The sequence below is a fragment of the Erpetoichthys calabaricus genome, chromosome 10, assembly GCF_900747795.2.
Source record: "Erpetoichthys calabaricus chromosome 10, fErpCal1.3, whole genome shotgun sequence".
Classification (NCBI taxonomy): Eukaryota; Metazoa; Chordata; class Cladistia; order Polypteriformes; family Polypteridae; genus Erpetoichthys; species Erpetoichthys calabaricus.
The window spans coordinates 35,774,996-35,790,011 of record NC_041403.2 but is presented as its reverse complement, the minus strand read 5'-3'; positions in this window follow the sequence as shown (position 1 = coordinate 35,790,011).

Sequence of the window (15,016 nt, the reverse complement as noted above, 5' to 3'; positions counted from 1 at the left end):
AGTACACGGGTGGCTGCCACAAACAACAACATTTATTTCTATAGCACATTTTCATACAAATGATGCAATTCAAAATGTTTTACATGATGAAGAAAGAGAAAAAAAGACAAAATAAATAAGAAAATAAAATTAGGGAACACTAACATAGAATAAAATTAAGGTCTGATGGCCAGGGAAGACAGAAAAAGCAAAAAAAAACAAACTCCAGATGGCTGAAGACAAAAAAAATCTGCAGGGGTTCTGCGGCCATGAGACCACCCAGCTCCCTCTAGGCATTCTACCTAACATAAATGACCTCAATCAGTCCTCATGGTTTTCAGGCTTCACATGAAAGAACTTGATGATGACGGTCACCTTTGTCTTGTGTCGAGGCTCATCATTTCACACCACAAAATGCAGCGGGAGCCTATCCAAGATAACATAGGATGCAGGGCAGGATCAAACCGTAGACAGGGCGCCAGTCCATCACAGTCACACACACACTCACACTGAAGATACTACGGCCAGTTTCTCATTATCAAATTTACCCAACCTACATGTCTTTGAACAGTGCGAGGAAACCCACGCAGACATGGGGAAAACATGCAAACTTCACACATGGAGGGCCTGGGACACGAACCATGGTCACCATCCTGCGAGGCAGCAGCACCATGCCATCCTTACTTTATTTGTCCCCAAGTGAAATGTATACGTTACAGAAAATCATGTAAAATAAGGGCAGAGTCGCCTTTTTAAGTCATCAGAGAAACAAACTGTAAGGTTGATTTTTTTATGGTAAAATCTCAAACTTCACATGTAGCAGTAAATAAAAGAATGCATTTAATGTACGTCACATACTTTTTACAATTAAGCCTGCTTTATTACACCAAAAGCAATGCAGTGTAATGTGTCCAAATCGTAACCTCAGGGATAAATTTTACAAGTGCTTGTGGTGGCTGACCTTCCATTGCCATATCGTATTTGATGAACTCTTCCTGTCACTGAAAGATAGAATTCAAAAACCAATGTGCAGTAATTTCACATCAAGAGTGAAGCTGCACTGGAATTAGAGCACCATGAGAGAGGTTTCTTTTACAATACAATTTATTTTTATATAGCCCACAATCACCCAAGAAGTGCCGCACTGGGCTTTAACAGGCACTGTCTTTTTTGGCAGCCCCACAGCCTTGACTCTCTAAGAAAAGAAGGAAAAATTCACAAAAAAACCTTGTAGGGAAAAAAAATGGAAGAAACCTTGGGAAAGGCAGTTCAAAGAGAGACCCCCTTTCCAGGTAGGTTGGGCGTGCAGTGGGTGTCAAATACAATACACAGAAGAGGACACAAGTAATCCTCAGTACACTATAACAGAGCAATAGAAATCTTACAAGTACAGAGCAGAATTCAACAGTAGATGATATCACACAATACAATTTTACACTACTGATGCGTTGTTGCAGGTTCAGATACCAACCCAGCATCTTCTCAGGTTGCAGGGAAGCAGGAAATGATTTCTCAGTTATGAGGATCCACCGACTGGTGTCTGTAATTCTACAATTTAATCCATTTTATATGTAAAATGCCCTTATAATATTAAATCCTGAAGAACATAAACACACTTTCTTTCAATTTGTCAGCATTAGCTACACCAAAATGTGTAAGAATAACTCATATTTGTAGAACAACTTACAATGTAAATGGATTCATTGTCTTCTGGATGCCATGTGGTGTCAGACGCATCACCAGGGTCAGCTGTATTAATGGGGAAATGTCTGTCTCCATCTTGCGTATGTCCCTTTACTATAATCAGCATTGCACAAATCAAGAAAGAGTGCTTCATTTTTATGTCTGTGAACACATTATTAAAAGATACTGCAGAGCAGGGAGGAGAAGAGGGAAGGAGGAAAGAAGAGGAGGCATTTACAGGTTTTTTCAGTCTTGTAGTCTTGTAAGACCCAACAATTAATAAATAGACAAAAATCCTACACTATACAGTTTCCTGTCTTGTGCATTTGCACCATACCATGTCATACATCTCGCCTTTGATGACCCAGTTAGTGTGGACACGCAGACAAAAAGCACACTGGACAGATACTCTGGGAGTAGAACTTATTCATTCATAAACAATAATGAAACAAAAAGAGAAGTAGAGACCTACATGATATCATTTGACATTTCATGTAAATTCTATCACATGCTAAGTAAGTATACGTACCTTTCTAAATGAAAGACTCGCTAATGTTGAGGACACAGCAATATAAAGTACAGTATTCTGAAATGCACTTGTAACAACGTCAAAGTCAAAACTGATAACCTGCCAACAGGAAAGCCACCCAAGACTCTTAGACCCGTAGGATTATTTCTGGAAGATACCAACTCAAATCAAAGTAGGGGGGTTTTCCTAGTCTGTGAAACACTCGCTTGAAGAGTCCCAGACTGACATGCGGTGTGATGTGCTGTGATTGGTTCACTGTGGAGATGCAAGCCTTGCAATTGGCCAGCCTATGTTCCAATTTTTGCACTAAAAGTGGCGATGTCAGATTCCAAGTTCTTAAAGTGGGCAATACAACCACAACTACTACATAATAGTGTCACCAATATGACACTTAGGAAATCGTGGCGGGCCAGCTGTCTGTAGACCAAGTGTGTGCAGGGTTAGAGGTGAGGCTAAATGGTTAGAATACGGGGTCCGAGACCACTTTGTGTTCCTGCCATTCTAAGAGATGGAATAATTTATACCTGTGCTAAGAGGTCGTAGTGTCACTCTGTACAGTAAAACATTGTTCTTGTTAATTGCTGTCTGTTTATTAATAGAAGTAATAATAATTACATTGATTTTTTTTCATTTTAACTGGTTGTAGAATAAACAAAATAAAAAACAGTGAACAATTTGTAGCATATATCAGTGATTATGGTCAATGTGGATGGCCGCTCTATATTTCAGTTACCTGCATTTGTGTACAGTGTGTATGGTGTGAAACAACACAAAGAATGTCTTTGTCACACAAAACCAAGTTGAAAGTACAACTTTATCAATTATGTTCACCAATTCGTTTCGATTCACAAAGTCACCAAAACCAGTTACACACAGGAAAGGCTTAGTGTACTTGAAGGAACAAAAAGCTAATTTTGTGGCCAAATGATAATACTCTATATTGTGAATATAGCATACTGTTTCTGTTCTCATGATAATAACATAATTTGTACAATATTATCTTGTGGCCACAACATAAGATCTTACAAAAACTCAATTGAGCCACTTTAAAAATGAAAATGATTGCATTCAAATGAGATAGCACTGCACTGAAATGACATAACTGTGTGTTTTAAACTGGATAATACTGAATTAAAACTGTAACATAAAAATTATTGTATTTAAACAAGAGAATATTTCATATAATATCAATAACAATGCAATGAAAATGAAGCTGTATTTCTGTCTACTTAATGTACAGTGAAGTACATTTTAATTTATTTCATGTCTAATACCAATTGACTCTGTCAGCTTACAAATCCTAAAACGACTTTTAATTCACAGCAAAAAATGCATCCTCTTCAATGTCTAAAGTCCTTCAGCATGTCACATCATGAAAAGAAGAAATTTGTGCCGACTCTTTAATGGTCTTTATTACTAATAGGGTTCACCCAGTGGCTGCTGTTGTTTGAAAATGAAACGTCCAGCACTGCAGGAATTTTATTTAAGCCTACATGAGCACAGCTGGACAGCTGGAATTTAGAAATCAGCTGCTGCTTAAGCTAAACATCAAGTTTTACAGTTTATGACGTGTTTAATATACAGTATATTAGGGCAAAATGAGAAGCTGATCTCATCTGATCAAAGACACAACTTTTATTATTATTACTATTATTATCATCATCATAAAAATTACCTGTACTTTTTGTATTCAAGTACTTTTGAAAGCAGATACATTTATTTTTACTTAAGTATTTTTTAACTGAAATACTTCTTCAGTGAAAGTAAAAATTTGATGAAGCATCTGCTTTTACTCAACTTTATCATTTCTGCATACTTTTTACAACTCTGTTTAATAAATATTAATATAAAGAAAAAAGCCTCGGGCTTGCACTAAATAGTGTCTGAACAGTTTTATGTAGCATAGCAATGAAGAAAAAAATTGTTTAATTAAAATAAATATTTGGTTACTGACAGACATTTTAATACTTGGCACACTGAAATATATATATAAATATGTATGTGTATATATATATATACCGCTCAAAAAAATTAAAGGCACACTTTTTAATCTGAGTATAGCATCAAGTTAATGAAACTTCTGGGCTATTGATCTGGTCAGTTAAGTAGCAGAGGGGGTTGTTAATCAGCTTCAGCTGCTTTTGTGTTAATGAAATTAACAAACAGGTGCACTAGAGGGGCAACAATGAGACGACCCCCAAAACAGGACTGGGTTAACAGGTGGAGGCCACTGACATTTTTCCCTCCTGACATTTTCTGACTGTTTTTTCACTCACTTTGCATTTTGCGACAGTCAGTGTCACTACTGGTAGCATGAGGTGATACCCGGACTCTACAGAACTGGCACAGGTAGTCCAACTTCTCCAGGATGGCACATCAATACGTGTCATTGCCCGAAGGATTGCTTTGTCTCCCAGCACAGTCTCAAGGGCATGTTGGAGATTCCAGGAGACAGGCAGTTACTCCAGGACAGCTGGACAGGACCTGCTCCTTTGGGCAAGGAGGAACAGGATGAGCACTGCCAGAGCCCTACAAAATGACTTCCAGCAGGCCACTGGTGTGAATGTCTCTGACCAAACAATCAGAAACAGACTTCATGAGGGTGGCCTGAGGGCCCGATGTCCTCTAGTGGGCCCTGTTCTCACTGCTTGGTACCGTGGAGCTTGATTGGCATTTGCCATAGAATACCAGAATTGGGAGGTCCACCACTGGCGCCCTGTGGTTTTCACAGATGAGAGCAGGTTCACCACGAGCACATGTGACAGACGTGAAAGGGTCTGGAGAACCGTGAAGAACATTATGCTGCCTGTAACATTGTAACACCCTAAAACAGGACGTTTCTCTAGGTTTATCTGTTAATAATCCAATACATTTTTGTTCAAATAATTAAAATTTAATAAAATTAACTCCTACATCTGGAATTTTGTGCCTTATGTGAAAAGTTTGAAGAAATTTAAAGATCATAATAATGGATGTCTCTGCATGAGAGATTTTGACATTATAAATGAAAATTTGAAAATAAAAATACCATTTTCCTTTATTAAAAATACTGTAAAGGATCTTTTAAGTTCCAAATTCTTATTGGCGGAGGAGTTTTAATTTTTATTGCACTGAAGCTTTGAATTATCCAACCCTGTGAGCTTTTCACCAGCAAGTCCTGTTAGATTAGAAACACATCTTCAGTCATAATTTTCCACACCACACTACTGCTGTATGGAATAAATGATATATTCTGGTTAAGAAAATCAGGCAGTCAGTCATTGTCCAACCTGCTATATCCTAACACAGGGTCACGGGGGTCTGCTGGAGCCAATCCCAACCAACACAAGGCAGAAGGCAGGAACAAATCCCGGGCAGGGCGCCAGTCTACTGCAGCTGGTTAAGAAACTGATACGTTTATTCTTTAAGTATTGGTTAGGTAAAGGAATACGGTCATTTTTCTATGGACTTTTCACTTGGGTGTCACGTTTTTGATGCTTTATGCTAAAAATGGCGGTGCTCTCTTATGGGTTGTGTATGATGGAAGTCAGTTGGTCTGCAGTGAGCGAGTGCAGGGCGGTGAACCTCTTATACCAGAAATTGAGAACTCCATCCAAGCCTGGGGACTTCAGTTGTGTGTTTTCTTTATTGTTTATGTGAGATCTGTTCAGGTGAAAGGGTGTTTATCCAGGTTTGCCCAAAAAATGGTGTGGGATTTGCTATTTCAGTCCATGTTAATGGTTTCCTCCAAGTTACCTTAACTACTCCATTACATAATGAAAAAGGTAACAAGGATTCAAGCTCTAACTATAAAGCCATTTCTGGACGGAGTACAACTTTTGCTATTCCAGTTATGGAGGTACCTGTGGGACTCAGTGCTGGATCTTCCTTTTCATATTACACTTAATACATTCTACGTGATGTGACCACTGTTCTTTAAGGATTAAAACAATGATCACAAGCTCATATTCTCAGAAGGTAGTAAGGTTTACCCATAACAGCACTTGGTGGTCTTGCTGTGTTCGTCTTTATGCCAGAAGACTGTACTGTACCCAATATGGCTGTCATGGCGATGCACCTTTGGCACCTTCTCACAGATTCAGAGTCTGGGCATCTGGAGTCGTCATTGAGTGACCTGTAGGTGGGTGAACTGAGCCACATTCAAAGCAGATGTTCAAAAACAGACTTTGCAATGGCAATTTCTTGCAATTATATACACAGTTCACTGTAATAACATTAACAAAAAACAGCAAAAATAAGTGCAGGTGCCATATACAACACTTACGGTAATTCCGAATCAAATGTGATAAGATAAAGAACAAAGAAAAAAAATCATCTTCCTCTTTCCATTGACACGGGATGATGGACAGACAGAAAAACAATCAAAATGTGAAAAAAGGCAGAAAAAACAATAAGAAAAAAGTACACCAGAACACCGTACAGTGATCCCTCCTCTATCACGGGGGTTGCTTTCGAGAACCCCTCACAAAAGGTGAAAATCCGTGAAGTAAAAACCATATGTTTATATGTTTATTTTTATATTGTCACGCTTGGGTCACAGATTTGCACAGAAACACAGGAGGTTGTAGAGAGACAGGAACGTTATTCAAACCCTGCAAACAAACATTTGTCTCTTTTTCAAAAGTTTAAACTGTGCTCCATGACAAGACAGAGATGACAGTTCCGTCTCACAATTAAAAGAATGCAAACATATCTTCCTCTTCAAAGGAGTGCGTGTCAGGAGCAGATAATGTCAGAGAGAGAGAGAGAGAAAAGCAAACAATCAAAAATCAATGTTTTGTTCGAGCTTTTAAGTATGCGAAGCATCGAGCGGGAAGCATATCGCTTGACAAAGCAGCCGCAAGTAAGCCCAGCAAGAAAGGTAGTCTTTCTGCATTTTTTAGACGAGTGTCTGTATCCTCTAGGGGTGCGAACAGCCCCCCTGCTCACAATATATTTGAGGAGTTTTATTTAATACGTAATATGTGCTCTGAATGGGTAGCTTCTCAGCCATCTGCCAATAGGGTCCCTTGTATGAAATCAACTGGGCAAACCAACTGAGGAAGCATGTACTAGAAATTAAAAGACCCATTGTCCACTGAAACCCATGAACTAGCGAAAAATCCGCGATAGAGTGAAGCCGCAAAAGTTGAAGCGCAATATAGCGAGGAATTACTGTATTAGGTTGAAGACTTGTTTTAGGCTGCAGCTTTTTCTTACAGATTGATTGTAATGAACAACTTCCAGAACCTACCACTCATGAATGACACAGAGACGTCTACCTGATCGGGTGCAAGTTCTCTAGATCTTCCTCTGCTTGTTCGTACACGAGTGCTTGTGGTCACACTCACACCCGCTGCTTGCTCACTCTCAATGGAAAGTTACTCTGTCAATTTAATTCTTTCTACTATGAACTTTAACTATGCGCGTATAACCTGGCAACTCAGTTCAACTAAACAAAATGTTCTAAGCCTTCCTCTTTTTTTGTTGTGGCTACCAAACACTTCAGTGTCATGTGGATTTGAACCTTGGAAAATCACATCCTGATATGTAGGCCTCCAGATTAGCATTTGATGGATGAAGGGAAAACCGAATTACAGCAGGATTTTCCTCCAGCACTGTGTTGTCCCTCGATGGAGCGGTAAACGAGAGGTAAGTGCTTTTTTCAGCCATAGCTACTTCTTTATTTTTGTTGATAAGCTATAAAGCCTACATATTGTAATTACTCTGTGATATGGCTTATCACAGTTACCTCTTTTCAAACTGAAGCTCAGAATGAATCTGGTAATGAACTGACTTTGCTTCTTTTCTGTCCTGATGTAGTGTAATTCTTTATATTGCCTGAGAAGGACCAGAATTTTCTTTCATTCTTGATGATGGTAAATTATATGACCGATTGTAAGAACAAAAAAGGGAGAAATTGTCAGGGAGATGTTGTATATGCGATTGTGAGAGTTTGAGGTTGCTTTTCCTATACTTTCTGTACCATTTTCTCCAACACAATCACCAATGAGGAAATAACAATTAATGTACTTTATTTTGTTTTGTGAAACAATTTATTTATAAGAAGTTCCTATTTAATATTAGGATATTTGCCAAAATTGTTTAATCTGTTTTGAGACCTTTAGCTATACAAAGTTACAGGTGTGTTCCAGATCACACCATTTACCTGTGTGTTGATTGGTGCAACTAATGTATTTCTTAAGTTATGTAAATGAACCCACCATAGTTAAGATCATTATTCCGTCATATTCTTCAGTCTGCAAAGAGAACTCACCTGTTGATAAGCAGGCATTGGGTCCATTGTTATAATTAAGGATGTCCATTTTTCTACTGGTATTTATGTGAAAAGCACTTTTTACTTGTTTTGAGTTCAGCCTATCCCGAACTCGCTTTTGCCATTACAACATCTGGAGCTTGGCACAAACTATCTGTGGAAGTAATGTGATTCCACTGTGGAGCACACTAATGTACACATCAATAGTCAATTGTGTTCTTCCAAGTTGACTTGAGAGAATCCTAAAAATTCTTGTGTAAGGAATCTGAAATGCCCAGAGAAAACACACATGAATACAGAAGAAGGTGCCAACTCTATAAAGACAGTGACCAGGCTTAAATCCCACAGCCTTGAGACATAAGGAAGCAACACTAACCACATTTCAATGTCCTGAGTCCAGTCCATCAGAGGACGATTTCATGCCCAAATTTACACTCATTCACAGCCGGCTAATTTAACACTGGCAAAGGCATAAAGTACTGAACATCCAGGAAGTACACATGCTCTGCCATATCCTACCGCTCTGGTCTCCTTTTCTCAACATATTTACCCTCTCACCATATTCTAAAACAACTAAAACCATGTCACTATTTGGAGGTGATATGTAAAATTAGTCTAATATGTTTTTTGGTTTAAGCTTACAGCTGACCTGAATGGTTTGCATGTGTTTTATTTTTTTTTTAAATTTAAGATAAACATCAGTCACTTGTGCCCAGTGACTTACACTGCATTGGCTCGACTTCCCCAACTCTGTTTCAGAGATCAAATATTATTTATTTATTTATTATTCATATTACAACATTCATTCCTAATGGTCATAAAGAAAAGTCAGAATACATTCCACTTATCATAAACTTTTCAGGCTTCCATCACATTTTCAAATTTCAATTTTCTTGTGATTATGAGAGGCAGTTTCAAGCTGAACAGAAACCTAATTACACATCGAATGTATCATATAGGAAGTTGGAGAAACATGTAGCGGTCGAGATGCTGTTAAGATTCACACCATCAAAGGCACAGTGATTTATTTTTTTGGTGGGGGCTCTAAGGATGCACACGGCCTTGGTCAAACTCACACACAATCACTCACAGAGACACAGCTGAACAGCAGATTCAATCAAAAGTAATAAATGAAATTGTAATATAAAGAACAATTAAAGAGTTAACCCTCCCTACTTCCTTACAACGAAGACCAATAATAATACAACAATAAACACTCACAACAATATCCAAAACACATTCCAAATGTAGCAGCAACAGCTGAAGATGAATGGCGAGTGAAAAATCCTGTGAATGGTTCACTGTAAGTAAAGCAAAATTTATCCTACTGGTCTCCGGATGCCGCGTGGGTTGAGGTGATTGGGAGCGCTCCCTCTGACAAAGACATGAACATACAGTAGCAAATGTATGACCTACTGTCCACCGCTGTCCTGATGCAGATTTGGTACACACCCTTCATGTCATAGGTTTTGAAACTGTCACCAACACACAGCCTGACACCACAACTGGGACAGTAGAAGCAGGTTTCTTTGGGCACTTTGATTATTGCCTGCACATGAGGGTACAATGTCAGTGCTTGATGCCCACCATCAATGCGTCCATTGTGTTATGGGGTAGGCTACTACAGCGCAAGGCTTACTGACTTGCACTTTTCCCTGAAGAACACGGACAACTGCTGCATTGCAAACAGAGCTTATGGGGTTAATGATTTTTTTTTTTTTTGTCCTCCCGCCTAATCTCATTTTCACCTAACTGAATGGTGAACCTTCAGGTGCCATATCATGCATCACTTTCACTGGCCGTGTCAGCATCTGCTGCCCAATTTACACTGTCATTACTTTTGCTTGATTCAACAAATGGCTCAATTTCAGAATATTTTAATCTGGCCTTACAGCTTCTCTTTTATACACCATTATGTGTTGTTTAAGCTCCACCCCACTCATGAATATTGACGAGTTATTTTAGAGTGGCAAAACACAGTGATATTCATTACTTTTTGTAGCATGTTGCTTCATCCAGTAGATGGCAGCAGAAAACTGTCCCAGCCTGAGAGTTATTCAGCCTTTAACTTGTAAAGCAGATCATTACACGTCACTCAGGAATAACCTTTGTAATGAACAGCAAGCACAGGCTGGTATCCCTGCTCAGATGATATAATGTCCCTTACCTCTCTAGAAAGCCAAGCTAGTCAATAAGCAAGAATGACGGCAGGGCATTCCCTGCCTCAGACAGGAGAAAGGCAGAAGATGCAAACTCAGAAGGGGAATTGCTGGTGTCCGTCCTGGTAGGGCTTGACTGAAGATTCTTACATGCCTGGGAAGCCAGTATAATGGAGGAATGGGAGCAACAACCTACATGAACGATCTGGTCCTCCAACACGCTAGATAGTAGCAGCACTGGGCTATGGTACACATATGGTCCCTCACCCAAGAGGGCATACTGGGAAGTGCAGCCCAGTGGGGGCAGCCCTGTTGGGCTTCAAAGGTGCTGCTTGGGGGGTGAAGGGATTAGTGATCCCTACTTTGTGGGGCTTCTGCCTGACTTAGTGTTCCTGCAGGCAATGTCCTCCCAGGTCTTATAGAAAAGGAGCTGCTCTGCCTTACCCAGACAATGAGGAGTGGAGGAAGAGAGAGAAGAAAAAGGGGGTTACTAGTTCCAGCACATCCAGATTGTAGATCTGACTTCCCTTCCATGTAATCTACAAGGCATGGTAGATCATTTGTCAGGAGGAAAACTGTCAAATAGTGAAGTCAAGTAGTGCTTTGCCCAGTACATACCTGATGTCCTTTACTACAATGTAATGCCAATATCACTACTGCTAGGGCTTCTTTTGAAAATGTTATCAAACTGCTACTTCTACATCAATGAACCTCCAGCCAAAATTGTCTTGCATTTAGTTCTTTGTCAAAGGAAATGACATCAGATGCCTGACCATCATCTCCACAGAAAAGGAAGCAAACTAGTTTTAAGCACCCAAGCTTCTGATTGTCCCAAAGAATGTTCAGATAGTGACTAATAAGATGGACTGTAAACCTACATTTACAACTATGAAAAGCACAGATAAACCAGAGTCAGAGAAAGGCCATACAGTCACTGGATTGAGTTACACAGCTACAGATTTTTCATTTTTTTAAATACTGGATATCAAGGCTTTGGGCACATGGAGAAACTGCCGCAAGAAGATCTTAAAACTTTAATATAAAATGGGTTTGGCTATAGAGTTTTGTACACTTATGTATCAATCTTAAAATTTAAATGCGATCTGTCACAGTTATATTAGAGCACTAGAGGCCCAATTTGCATGCTACATGTGCATAATTGTGTATTTTTTGAGAACACAGTGTTCTTTTCAAAAAACGGTAATCAACAACGATTACAACAATGAAAATATAGCAGTACAATAACCATTGGGAATTTAAATTGTTAAAAAAAAAAAAAAAAAAAGTGACCATCCCAACCCTAATTATCATCTGTAAATATCTGCTGACAAATTTCATTCATTGATTATTCATATGCATTATCAATTGAGTCTCCAACTAGAGGTCTGTGTGGGAACTTATTTTCTTTGAAACCCTCTCTTGTCTGCTTTTTAAACAGGACCGGAGATGTTAGAGAGAGAGTCAATCACAGTTGTAACAGTCAAAGAAGTCTTTCAAGGTGAGTGAGTGATGAGATGAGATGTACGGGGTGTGGTACAACAAAGCTAGTAGTGTGACATGCTATATACTTAATATTAGTATAGAGTAAAGCTGTATTTAGAAACTGACAAAAATACATTTGGTTATAGGAATATGAAGCACAAATGTTGAATTGTATATTATAATTAAATAGGTACGTGACAAGCCAGGCTCATTTCTGGAATGTTAAGTGTGTGAATCCTGCATGAGCACTTCAATAAAAATAAAGGAACAAATGCCTGGTGTTTACTATTTTGTGACCCTTGAAATAAGAAAGCCACGAATGAAACATATTATCCTGCTGCAAATGGTCTGGCCAAATTTTGTATGGGGAAAGGAGCTATATAAATAAAACATTATTATTATTAGTTTGACTCAGTATGAGCAATAAACCTTTCAGTCGCGGTTGATGTGCTGCGGGTTTCACCTTTGCCCTCGCTGCTGTTTTCTATCTGTATGGAACTGGGATCTTTGATTTGATTTCCTTTGCACACAAGATCAAAGGAAAAAAAAAATGCTTGGACAGGAATGTTCGTCATTTCTTTGTATCCATGTTTTGTAAACACACACATGCTAATGTTACATGTGTATGCAAGCATGTAATGCAGCATTATAACTTAGAATGACCTCTTCAAAAAAATAAAAACCCTCAAATATGGCAAGTGAAAATCTGAATTTTACTAGCTAGTGGCTAATGACCTATTTTTAGTTGCCTATCATGAACTGTTATTTGCATTGAAGTGGGCTGAACTATGACTCAAATTATTCCTCACTTCAAACCGAAAGTCATGCCATTATTCCAAGCCTAGGAAACATTGCATTCATGTATTTGCATCTCATAATGCAGAAGTACATTCAACTTACTGGGATGATGGTGAACCTTCCTCCCCCACAGACCCTGTAACAGTACGTTTCCTTTTCAAATCGTTGTTATGCTCTAGTGCCATAGACGGTTAGACCTACACATTATGCAGCTTACAACTTTTTTTTCCTCTGTGTTCATTGCAAAGTGCTCCCAAACATTCTGCCAGTATGCCATTTTTCAAATGTGATCACAACTAAATGAAATACTGATGCAACTGCTCTCCACAAAGTACTCAGGCTAATGACAAAATAAACTAATCTATGAAAGTGATCGTTGTCAATGTTTTCAATAATTATGACGATTACTTGTTGCAGCCCTAAAAGAATCATGTGTTAACATAATGGAAATGCTTACATTGTTGATACCTGCTTTGTCTAACTTGCCAACAAGAGCCTATACCAGGTGTAATCAAAAACTTAAGGTGCCAAAAATCTGCCAAAAACACAAAGGACTCAGATTTTCATAGCATGATCACTGTAAAGCATATACGCGCGCAAACATTCACACTCATGCTGGGCAAATTGAGTCACCAATAAGAAAAAGCCTATTTATTGACATTTTGGCATACACAACCTTGACATACAGAAAATGTAGTAAAAGATGCAATTTCACTACACTATATTTTCAGAAAGAAATTCATTGTAGGGGAAAAAATGTCATCCTATAAAGTCTTACATTTTCAAGGGGTTCACCACAAGGCTTGCCTTTTCTCTACTCTGAAAAAGCACCCAAGTTTACAATATAGTGAGCCATCCACACAAAATGGCCCTGCAGATATACCGAATGTGCATATGTACTCTTGAGCCCTTTCTTATTTGCAATGGTGATGGACAGGTTGACAGACGAGATTAGACAGGAGTCCCCGTGGACTATGATGTTTGCTGATGACACTGTGATCTGTAGTGAGAGTAGGGAGCAGGTTGAGGAGACCCTGGAGAAGTGGAGATATGCTCTACAGCGGAGAGGAATGAAGGTCAGTAGGAACAAGACAGAATACATGTGTGTAAATGAGAGGGAGGTCAGTGGAATGGGGAGGATGCAGGGAGTAGAGTTGGCGAAGGTGGAGGAGTTTAAATACTTGGGATCAACAGTACAGAGTAATGGCGACTGTGGAAGAGAGGTGAAAATGAGTGCAGGCAGGGTGGAGTGGGTGGAGAAGAGTGACAGGAGTGATTTGTGACAGAGGAGTACCAGCAAAAATGAAAGGGAAGGTCTACAGGACGGTAGTGAGACCAGCTATGTTATATGGGTTGGAGACGGTGGCACTGACCAGAAAGCAGGAGACACAGCTGGAGGTAGCAGAGTTAAAGATGCTAAGATTTGCACTGGGTGTGACAAGGATGGATAGGATTAGAAATTAGTACATTAGAGGGTCAGCTCAAGTTGGACGGTTGGGAGACAAAGTCAGAGAGGCGAGATTGCATTGGTTTGGACATGTGCAGAGGAGAGATGCTGGGTATATTGGGAGAAGGATGCTAAGAATAGAGCTGCCAGGCAAGAGAAAAAGAGGAAGGCCTAAGCGAAGGTTTATGGATGTGGTGAGAGAGGACATGGAGGTGATGGGTGTAACAGAACATATGTAGAGGACAGGAAGATATGGAAGAAGATGATCTGCTGTGGCAACCCCTAATGGGAGCAGCTGAAAGAAGAAGAAGATATACTGTATGTGTTGCCTGCAACTGTTTACATCAGTAATTAAGAACAGCTAAGCAACACTACAAACAAAAAAAAATGAGTATGCAGTTCCCTGTGTTATTATAAACAAACATTCTGAATGGGTACAACTTTGTAATGAATGGATAAATCACAACAGTTGTAAATAACAAATATCTGAAATACTGGACCTACCGATTAGATGGTATTTGACGAGAAAACATCTTTTGAACATTGGATGCCAGTACGGGTCATGACATAACTTATGATTAACCATTGTTCATTCATTTTATTTGAATAAGATAACTCTTTGCCTTCCATTATGTGCTGTTAGGCAGTACCATTTAAGAGTAATTTAATATCATAATTGATTC